Here is a 12,259-nt window from a genome sequence, read left to right on the forward strand (position 1 = left end):
TGAGGAGAGGAGGAGGATGCAGAAGAACATGGAGGTAAGAGGAAATCCGGCGGAAAGCCCCAGGACCAAGCCTCCAAGAGAGCAAATGTCAGGACGATGGTCCCCAGTTGTATCCTGGAGGGAAAACGAGGCTGGTGAGAAAACTCACAGCTGCATGCCAGGCACAACAGTCTAGAGAAGTGTCGCCCGAACGAATGAACAGAAACGGAGAACTACCAGGGTATTTAAAGCCAGCAGCTGCAACAGAAAAACACCCCAATTCACAGTTGGTTTAACCCAATAAAAGTTTGTTTTTCACTCATGGCAAGACGGGTGCTGTGGTTTGTCCATGTAAAGCAGGCATTGCTGTTGATGCCAAGAAAGGTGAGGAGGGGGTGGAGCATGGCTGGGGAATTTCTGACCGTCTGACTTAGGAGTGGCCAGCATCACTTCTTCTCACACCCCATCTGCCAGAACCCAGATGCGTGGCCCCAACCTAACAGGGAGGGAGGGAAGGGGAAAGATCTGTTTCCCAGTGCCTGGGAAGAGGAAGATGAAACAAGGCTGGGCAAACCCACAGCACAATCTCTGCCACATGGAATATACCACAGTGTTTGTCTCTGTGCATAAACCTTCAAAAAGATGAGTGCGTACACAGAGGGCTGCGGGAGAGGGGGGCATCTAACCCTGTTGAGTGTTTGAGCAGAGTGAGCAGACAGTCCAATTGCAGGGAGTGAGTGAAAGCAGGGATGGGGTGTAAGGAAGTGGAGGTGACTCAACCCTGCCCACCTCCACCCTCTGACCCCAGGGTTGAGAGCTGCCCTCTCGCCACCCACACATGCTTTGCATCAGCCCATCCAGCACTAGTTCGCTTCGCTGGGCAGAGAGCTCTGCAAGGAGGGGTGGTATGGGCTGCATGTCTATACCCCCAGCCCCTAGCATAGTGCCTGGCATGGAGTCACTGTCTGTAACATGAATGAAAAATGTTTTCCACTCTGGAGATCTGGACGTAAGAGATCTGGGCTGGAAAGGTCATCCTTCCTTTTACTATTACTATTTTTTTAAATTGTGGTGAAATATATATAACATGAAATTTACCATTTTAACTATTCTTAAGTGTATAGCTCTGTGGCATTAAGTACACTCACACTGTTGTGCAACCATCACCACCATCCATCTCCAGGACTCCTTCCATCTTGCAAAACTAAAACTCAGTACCCACTGAACAACAACAACTCTCCGCTCCCCCTACTCCCTGCCCCGGCAACCACCACTCTACTTTCTGTCTCTATGAGTTGGACTATTCTAAGTCGCTCACACAAGCAGAAACACACAGTATTATTGGTCCTTCTGTGACTGGCTTACTTTGTTTGGTGTAATATCCACAAGGTCCATCCATGTTATATAGCTTGTGTGAGAATTTCCCTCCCTTGTAAGGCTGAGTAATATTCCATTGTATGTATAGAGCACACTTTGCTGTTTCACTCATTTGTAGCGGATTCAGGTTGATTCAACCTTTTGACCATTGTGAATATGGATGTACAAATATCTCATCAAGACCCTGTTTTCAATTCTTTCAGGTATATTTATACTTTTTAAAGGTGGTTCGGGTGATTTGAAGCACAGCTAGGGTGGAAAACCTCTCTTTCATGCAAAATGGAAGAAGAGAGTTAAAGGAAATGATGGGGACTATAGGAGTCTGGGGAAACAAATGACAGTGATTAGTGGTCAGGAGTGGTCAGTGACAGTGGTCAGGAGCAGGCAGGCACAGACGGGGTCCCAGCTACAGTGGAGGAGTTTATTGCCAGGAATCAAAGGAAGACAAGAAGGAAAGTCACAGGACTGTGGAAAGGCGAGGATGTCAGATGATCTAATTCCTTAAGCAGAGGTGATGTCATCTGCTGACCAGAGCAGGAACCGGGGTGTAAGTGAGGCTGGAGCTTAAGGAAGGAGAGGATTCACAGCAGTCGTGAGAGGAATGCAACTGGGAGATGACGGAGGAAGATGAACAAAAGACAGAGACAAGGAAAGGACCCAACGGCGTGTGGGGTGGAGAAGAGGCGGTGCAAGTACAAGGAATTCCTTTTTATTAAAATCAAGCTCATCTGAGGGCAGGGAGTCAAGAAAGTTGGTGGCCAGTATGCTCAGAAATGAGAAATCGTTAGAAGGATGGCAGGATGTCTGCGAGGGCCCGGGCAGATGGACATGAGGCAGGCCAGGTCACATGGTGGGCTCAGGGATCCAGGGCAAGGTGGAGAAAATGGATCATGGACACCATCCAGGTTTGGAAACAGGCCAGAGGATGTGGCAGAAGGTCAGGGGAGGCTAAATGCCATAGAACTGCTGAGTGCTGCATCTCTGAACAGACCCACGCTCTTACAGAGGCTCCTGGTACAAACAAGGAGAGTCACTGTCACACACAGAGACAACATTATTTTATCTTATCCAATGAGATCAATTGCAATGCTTCCTCAGAGCATGTCTTCGAGAGGAGCCCTCCTGACACCTAGACCGACCGTCATCCTTATCACTGAAAACTTGTGTAGATCAAGATCTTCTCACCTGCATTCAGGAATCAGAGTTCTCTCCCTTTGTGCCTGCCTGACTGCTCCGTCACTGCAGTGGGCAGAAATCCAGGGCGACCAGGAACAGATATCCAGGACCTGGGGGAGTCCCCTCACTGAGTCAAGGCAGTGACTTTGCACTTCTAGAAGCCCTCACCCTTCCTACTTTACTGTGGGAGCTGTGGGCTGCAGTGACAATGTCCCTAGTGATCTCATTTTGAGCTCATCTTTGTAAAAAGAAAACATCAGAAGATTTCGAAGCAACTGTCCTGGAAAATCCACTCCCACTCTCCTCCCTTCCTCCCACTCCCTTCCTCCGAGAGGACTCAATCTATCTTTTGATCTAGAACTTTCTTTATCTAGTATCTCATGGCGAATAGGAAGCTTTGTTCATATTTCCCTCCGATGCCCCCATTTATGCCAAAGTCTTTGTTGGCGTCGTCCATCTCCTTCCCTGCTCTGTGGGTCTCAGCTTCCTCCCTGTGTAATTGCTCAGACTCCCTCCTGCCTGCTCTGAGAAATCTGTCCGCTGCTGCCTGCTGCTTGCTGTCTGTTATCTTTCACTTGCTCCACTGGGCTTCTCACTGCCCTCTGGACATTGCTGCTGTTCTAGGACCAGATAGGGATCTGTGTGTTTTTCTAAGCGGCCACTTACACTAGCATTTTGCTGTCCATATTTTATAGCCTTTCTCTCCCTTTTTTCCCCCTCTGTGCCTACTTCCTGTTAGAGCAGATCTGTGAAAGGCTCTCCAAAAGGCAGGCAGCCTCGGGAAACCACCGTCCTACTGAAGTCCTTGGACATGTCCAAAGTGACACTGTCCTTCCGTTGCAGATGTACAGGTGGGCAGGCAGGTGGCCTGCCAACTCCGGGACAACCCAGTCATCAGAGGGGTTGGAGGGGAATTAATGCTGTTTAATAAATGGATGAGCCAGACAAAGTCACATGTAAAAGACGTGGTGCTAGGAAAGGAAAGAGATGTGAAAAGAAGTGTTCTCTCAGCCTTTCGTATGTGCCTCGTGGCTTCTGACCGATAACAGGAAGTGAGGCTCCTCCAGGCTCCCTCTGAGATGCCCGTGACGCTCCTTGCTCCATTTCCAGCTTGCTTCCAGTTCTTTCCAGCTTTGGCAGAGCAACTGACCTTAGACTTTTCTGTTTGCTTCTAGCAACCAGTGTTGGCCCTTGGCTCCCCGTGTTTGTACTGTCGGCACTCCCTGGGGACTTAGACTATGTCAGTTCTCGGTTCCCCGGGCAGAACCCCCTGCACTAGTTCTGGCCCCATGTCTTGACCTCATTCCCGATGCTGAAGTCAGGCTTTCCCGCTCTGTGCAGGCCTTAGAGGCTGTCAGATTTCAGAGGTGGACGAGGTGGTGGAACATAGTTCACAAGGAATATCTGAAGGATGCTTGTCCTCACGTAGCAGAAATGTTAGAAGAGAGAGTTTTCAAGAAGGAGTGGAAAGAGTTTTAGAATAGTTCTTTGCGATATGAGTAAAAGAAATACAGGGAGGACAATTGGAGCATCAGTCAAGTGGTTAAGAATATCATGAATCCAAAATTGGCAAAGGTCTTAAGAAACAAAATAAATATTGAGTCAAATATTCGAGTTAAATGTAGATCCATGCAAGAATCAGATCTGTGTGAAATGTAATAATAATCATCTAAACCATCAATTCACAACGGGCTTACATTATTTAAGGTAATGATTATACCACTCTGTGATCAAAAGAGTGAGGGTTCCTGGCCTTGCTCTTTCATTCTTTCACTGACCTATTTTACAGATTTTTTTTGAACACCAGCCAAGTGCCTGCTTGGTTCTAGATGCTACGAGAGATACAAAGAAATATAACACCTAGTGCATGCCCTTAAGATGGCTAGACAAAAAAGAAAATGAAGATAAACAAACAAAACGTACGACAAGAGAATATCATTAAGTATCAGCAGAGTAAGTACTATGTGTCTTCATGAGGAAGCAGCCCTCGGGGCTCGGGGGGAATCACAGAGGGTTCCTGGAGAAGGTGAGCCACCAAGGACCTTGACGAATAGGTGGAATTGTAAAGGAAAAGAGGAATCCTTATGCTCAGTGATGATTTACTGAGTTCCCATAATATATGACAAATTGTGGAAGAGCTGTCTCAGGTTACAATCAACAAAGGACATCCTTACTATCTTCCAAAACTTAGAATGAGAGAAGAAGAAGACCCGAGGACGAACATCTGGTACCTGGCTGGTGGGGTGATGGGTCAGGCGTGTGTGTTACACGTGCAGCAAGGTATCTTCACCACGGCACACAGCGGGGGAATGGGAATGCATGTTTAGAATGCAATCAGCGTCCAATATTAGGATGCTTGGTTAACGATGGCTTCAACAATAAAGATGTTTGATTAACTCACAAAACAAGAAGTCCACAGTTGCTGTCAGTGCCCACAAAGATCATGAGGGGCCCAAGTTATTATTATTTTTTCACTCTGCCATCTTCAGCGAATTTTTTTTTGCCTGTCCTTAGGCTAATTTCCCTATGGTCACACAATGGCAGCTGCAACTCCCACAGAACTGCGTTACAAGTGTGAAGAAAGGGGCAAGGGCCAAGGGGGTTCTCCTCCTGAGGCTCTGCCTTTCCATCTAAGAAAAAAGCCTTTGATAGAAACTCTCCAGCAGATTTTCCCTGAAACCTCCTTGGCCAGAACTGAATCATACACCGACCTCTACAGCCAATTCCTGGCAAAGAGCTAAGCCACTCATGATTCCTCCCCTTGGTCTGGGGTAGCCACCCAGCTCCCATGAGATCAAGGAACCTCTACTCACTTTCTCAATAAAACCGGAGTTCTTTTTGACAGAGAAGGGAGTGGAGAGGATGTATAAATAGAAAATCCTTCACCAGCTTTAAGGGTCTCTGCCCGTGTGTCTGCTCCAATGACTACAGCCATCTTCTTGCTTGGCTGTAGCCAGGCCCTAACCTTCACCTTCATTCACACTGAATTTTTTCCCCACTTCTTGAAAACGATTGTTCGCACATAATAGATCTGACTTATACAAGAGAGGTGGCAACTCGAAATGCCACTCAGCCAACCCTTATTCAGAGAAAACCCCTTGGCCATACCCCATAAAGTTGGTGAATGAATGTACTTTTATATGTTTTAAATTTAAGAAAGTTAGGTACCATTTTTACAACTCCCCTCCTTTACTAAACTGGCTGCAAAGGAACCAAACAATCTCTAGACCCAACTGCTTTAGATAACAGGGATTCTTCTGTTGCAATCGTTAGCTTTTGTTGCCTGACTCTCTGACTGGATTGAAATCTGCAAGACAGAGTTCAATGTCATCCCGAAATCTAGAACTGTGCAGTCCAATAGCCACTAGCCACACATATGGTTATCAAGCATTTGAAAAGGGGCTAATGTGAAGTGAGACTGAGGAACTGAATTTTTAATTGTATTAGATTCTAATTAATGCAAATTTAAAACCTGATTCACTTATTGTAAAACTTTTAAGTATGCTTGGAACAATTCAGGTGTGTCAATCTACTTCTCCAACTGTAAATTTTATGGAATCTAGATATAACTTGATTATTTTCAGTGAAAACTTAGCATCTGAATTGAGACATGCCCTAATATAAAAAGTATACCAGATTTTGAAGGTTAATATGCAAAAAAGAATGTAAAAAACCGCATAAATAATTTTTACATTGGTTACACAATGTAGCGGTAATATTTTGAACACACTGGGTTAAGCAAAATGTATTCACATTAATGTCACCTGTTTCTTTTCACTTTTCAATAGTCACTAGAAAAATTTCTAGTGGCTGGAAAATTTTAAATTACATCTGTGGCTGGCTTTATATCTCCTTTGGGCTGTGCTGCTCCTGGACAGAGTGAGCATTCAAACCTTCACTGAATGAGTGCAGGAGTCCAGTGACTTGACCAAGGTCACTCAGAAAGACTCAAAACGGAGTCTCAGGATCCCTACTCCCTTTTCTTCCACCATTCACTGTAGCCTCCTTTAATCCCACACTGTGCTTCCTCCTCACTGTCTCAGGTCCACCTGCAGGACAGAAACTGTCCTCATGGGAGTGAGCTTTGCAAACTCTGGGGACAGGGAAGAACACCTGCGTAGAGGTTCTATAAAGGCAACGGCTTACGGAAAACAGAGCCCACTGCGGCGGAGAGAAGTCAGTGATCCAGGACCCCGAATCTCAGAGGGCCTCTGGTTTCCTATTTTGCTATTTTGGGGTATCTTTTCTGAGGTCTCCAGTCATCTTAATGTACATCCTCATTCTGAAAGTTCTTTCAGTAAAAGAGTGGTTTTACACTTCTGGGCAGATTTCTTGCCATCCCCAGGGCTCTGGTGACACAAAACAGACAGGAATGACATAGGGTGTATGCACACAACTAGGGGAAGACTGAGGGACTGCAGCCCCCAGGGGAGCTCAGCACTCCCACGGCCCAGAGGGCAGAGCTCTGTTAAACCGGCACCAGGAGATTTGCTCCAACTCTGCTGAGGCCGCTCTCCCAAACTGCAATCACTGTAGAATGGTGCTGCTCCCGTAAAACATGCACGAAGCCATCTGAGCCTGTGAGTCATACGCCGAACTGAAAGCACTGTAATTCACATTTTCAATTTTAGGTCCTCATGTTCATGCTGGAAGTATCTTTATTTATGAAAGATTTCATTTAATAGACATTCATTTAACAAATGCTTATTGAACAGGCAATGTGAGCTGCTGAGAGAAAATATTACACACAGATTTGCTGGTCTGAACTATACATAAATTACTTATTTAGCTGAACTATGAATAAGTTGTGTATAAATTTATGGGAACTATCAGAGGCAAAGAGAGGAATATAGTTTATAAGAGTGTAAAGTGAAGAGAGGCACAGATAATTTTTAAGAATGTGATCCAAAGATGCGTCTTTACATAAAGTAGTATCCTCGCCATCCTGGTTCAAAACCAGAATCTCTCTGAATGAATTTTTGTCTCTGACAGTGGCATTAAAACATCTGGTGTACTTCTAGGAATCTACTCCAAGGAAATAAGCAGATATAGGGTCAAAGATTTATATACATGGTGGTTATTGCAGTGTTATTTAAAGGAGAAAAATGCAAATCCTCTAAATGTTGAATAAGAAAGGTTTGATAAAATTTGGGTCTGTCTATATCATGGCAAGTCATTACAAATCATTACAAATCAAGTCTTGAAGAAAAGTGATGTGAGAAAATGTTTCCCTTATATACTAAGATTTAAAACTCAGGATATTAAAATAAACATGGTATTGTTTTCAGTTTTGGGGAATGTCTACATATGCAGGAAAAAAAAGACCGGAAGGAAGTATACTGAAATTAACAGGGGTGAGGTTATGCATGGACTTCATTTTCTTCTTTACACTCTGAATCTTTTAAATATTCTATATAATTATTTACTACTTTTGTAATAGGGGAAAATAAACTTTTAAAAGAAATGTGGTGCAGTGGCATTTTCTGCTATGGAATTAAATTCTAAATATTAAAAAAAAAAAACCTAATCTCCCTCTAATTTTTCTACCATTCCTTAAATACTCATTCTGGATCTGGCATACTTACCTCTATTAAAACTTTTGAATCAGTTTGTAACATTGTGATAAATTGTGTTTATGACACATTGCATGGGCAACTAAATCCATAAATTCACTTCTTGGTGTCACATGGTGTAATACCACTTCCCTCCCTGGACTACTGGGGAGACTGGTTGACACAAAACATGTGAAGAGCTTTCTCCAGTGCTGACCCATGTGATGAGCCCTTACCAGTGGTCCTACTCCCTCTGCCTCGATTTATTCCCCTCACCACTCTCTGCCTTGTGCAGTGTTAGTATTTTAAAATTATGAATAATTCCTTTCTTTTTTCATTGTGATAAAATATATATAAAATAAAATTTACCATTTTAACCTTTTTTAAGTGCACAGCTCTGAGGCATTAAGTGCATTCACATTGTTTTACAACAATCACCGTCATCCATCTCTAGAACTCTTCTCATCTTCCCAAACTACAACTCAGGACTCATTAGAAAAAGAACTCCCTGTTCCTTCCTCTCCCAGCGCCTGATAACCAGCATTCTACTTCCTGTCTCTGTGAATTTGACTACTGAAGGTGCAGGTACAAGCAGAATGTGAGAGTATTTGTCCTTTTGTGACTGGCTTATTTCACTTGGCATCGTGTCAAGGTCCATCTGTATTACAGAGTATGTGTCAGAATTTCTCTTCTTTTTAAGGCTGAGCATTGTTCTATTGTATGTATACAGCATATTTTGTTTAACCATTCATCCTTTGATGGGCACTTCAGTTGCCTCCACATTTTGGCTCTTGTGAATAACACTGCTATGAACATGAGTGTACAGATGTCTGCTTGAGCAAATTTTTTTTGCTTAAAGTGGAGATTACTGGATCATATATGGCAATTTCATTTTAAAATTTTCATGGAATTTCAAACTGTTTTCTTTAGTTCTGTTAGTGGCTGCAGCATTTCACATGTTATAGTGTCAATGTTTCTTCTCCCTAATTAGGTTGATATCTTCTTGAGATCAAGTGCATCCACATCCAAACCACTCCAAGCAACTAAAAAATTCCCTCAAGCATTGTAGATAATAAATAAGCTACAGCACAGAGCATACAGCAGATATTTTAAATGGAGTGTAATGGAGTATAATCTATAAAAGTTGGAGGAGTATAAGCGATAAAAATGTAGTATAAGCTATAAATGGAGTATAATCTATAAAAATCTTGAATCGCTACGTTGTACACCTGAAACGACTATAATATAGTAAATCAATTGTACTTGAAAAAAATTTACCATTTAAAAAAAAGGTTTTTTTTCTAATTTCTAGATGATCATTTCCAGTCTTCCAACCAGCATGTTCCTTCTTCTCTTCCTCATTCTTCCGTCAACTCTCACATACTGTGATTTAGTAGACCTCTGCTAATGATTCCCACATCTTTGATGATGTCTGAACATTGGTCATGTAGCTCCTTCTTTGAGTGTCATTCAGCCATTAAAACCTCAGACAATGGAGTCAGAAAGACCTGCCTCAAGCCCTGGCCTTGCCACTGACAAGTTATATGACCTTGGACAAGATTGTAACTTCTTGTTTCAGATACTTATTGATGTGTAACAAAACACTCCAAGTGGTTTGTGGTTTGAAACAATAACCATTTTATTATTCATTTCAATTCTGAGGGTCAACTGGGTCAATTCTTTCATTCCATGTGGTGTCCGCTAGGGTCATTCATCTTGCTGCAGGGCTCAGATGACCAAAGGGGCCTCACTCACATGTCTGCACGTCTGGAACCTCAGCTGGGGCGGCTAGAATCACTGGGGGTTGGCTGGACCTCTTTCTTTCTTCCTTTCTTTTCTTTTCTTTTCTTTCTTTTCTTTTCCTCCCTTCCTCCCTCCCTCCCTTCCTTCTTTCCTTCCTTTCTTCCCCCTTTTCCTCCCTCCCTTCCTTCCTTTCTTTCTTTCCTTCCTTCCTTCCTTTCCTTCCTTCCTTTCTTCCTTCCTTTCTTCCCCCCCTTTTCCTCCCTTCCTCCCTCCCTTCCTTCCTTCCTTCTTAGCTTCTCATAAAAACTGGCCCCTTTTTCTATGATGCCTCTCTCTCTCAACAGTTCAGTCAGACTTCTTTATCTGGCAAGTGGCTTCCAAGAGAACAAATGGACATGGCCAGTTGTCTTAGAACATGGGCCAGAATGGGACCAGTATCACCTTCAATCTATTTCTTTGTTGAAAATAGCCATGGGCCAGCCAAGACTCAATAGGGCAAAAAATAGACGGCCACACTTGGTAGGAGGAGGGCCATGTTCATATTGGGTTGGGAGGAATTGGTGGCCATATGTTGCAAACAACCCATCTCTAAGGCTCTCTTTCCCCATCTGTAAAATCACAGATAATAATAGTAGCTATCTTTATAGGATCATAGTGAAGATTGAATTTGATAATGCATGCAAGATGCACACTAATCATGACTCCAATTATCATTATTTTTGCTATTTTATTTCAATCAAGGTAGAAGTTGTTCAGGCTTGTTCTGAAATTCACTTCCCTTCTCTTTCTTTCTTTGATAAGATCAACACCATACTAATCACACCACAAAGAGTACAGGAACCAGCACAAAAATTTCCATCCTGCCTGGCACAAGCCAGGCCTCCCTGAGAATTCTCAGGGCTTTCCAGTCTCCGTGCCTGCTCCCCTTTTCCCTCTTGAGATGTGGCTCTTGGAGTGAAAAGTCATCAATGTCTTTGGGGTCTACTTTGAAAATTCAACAGCTTTCTGCAATTTTTAAAAAATGAAAACAGCATTTTGCTTCTTGCAAAATCTTAATGCCTTTCTCTCTTTGAATTTCATTATGTACTTTCATGAAAGAAAAACAAAAAGCAGAGGGTGGCACAAACCTCATACCTCAGGTATTCAGAGAAATGTGTCATCTCCATGCTGACTTGGTGTTCCTCACCAAATCATATCCACTGGTGAGTGGGAGGGAAGATTTACTCAAGAGTCAATCTGAGTTAAGGAGTAGTCTAATCTCAGCATTTAAACAGCTCCTGTTACACGGGGCACCGTGTCTCCTAGTCCGTCTTTCCCTCCCCCTAGTTTCCTCCCTAAGATGAGCCCACATGGCTACTGATGCTCCCTGGATGAATGGAAGGGCCAAAGGAAAGCACTTGCCCATTAGCTTTCTGAGACCGATGCCCTTTGCAGGGATCAGAAGAACAGTTTAATTTCTTCCGTGGTTATCAGTTTAATGTTTTTGACTTCTTGGTTTTTCCTAGAAAATCATTCATGTGAGTCTCATATTCACTGGTATAAGTTGTTCATAATGTTCCCTTTAAAAAGCATCCTCTATATGTGCATATTCATATGTTTTCATGGCTGATAACTATTAAGCTTTTCCTCTTTTTTATCAATCATTTTAGCCAAATAACTTTTTTACGTTAAAAAAGCAAACCTGTGGTTTTATCGGTCAGTTTTGCTCAGTTTTCTCCACTTCATTAATTTCTTTTTCTATATTAATTAATTCATTCCTTACTATTTATTTTGGCTTCGTTTTGTTTTTCTTTTCAATCTTTTTTTATGTCCTAATAAAGAAATGTAGGGCTAGCATTTTTCTTCTGAAAATTGCTTTGGCCATATCCTATTGGTTTTGATGTGTGCTGTTTTCATTGTGGTCCAGTTCCAGTTTATTTCCTCTTTAAACCAAGAGATCTTTAGAAGTGTGCTTTTATATTTCAGGAGTATACAGTTTTGGGGTTTTTTTTTTTTTGCCCCCTGTTTGTTAATTTTTAAATTTATTGCATTTTAGTCATTGAATGTGATCTGGATAATAAGTTTTTTAAAATGTGTTGTTATTTCTTTTGGGCAGAGAACAGAGCCACATTGAGTGAGCTCTGCATGTATGCTTTTAATTAAAAAAAAAGGCTTAATATTGCATTATTTTTACTTTCCAGTATTGTCATAGATTCTGAGACAGGCAACAACTTAGTTGCATTTGATAGCATTTGACTCATTTATTCAACAGATACTTATTGAGCGCCTGCGTGTTCTAGGCACCCATAGGCTTTGGGAGACAGAAAGATGAGCAAACAGAGACACAGGTCCACCCTTGTGAGGTCTCGTGGGAGGGAAGGAGCAGGAACGAATCACAGAGGCCCTTTAGTGAAACAATGGGCCAAAGAAACAAACATTTGGTTTTTTGAATG

This window comes from Vicugna pacos, chromosome 13 (assembly GCF_048564905.1).
Source record: "Vicugna pacos chromosome 13, VicPac4, whole genome shotgun sequence".
Lineage (NCBI taxonomy): Eukaryota > Metazoa > Chordata > Mammalia > Artiodactyla > Camelidae > Vicugna > Vicugna pacos.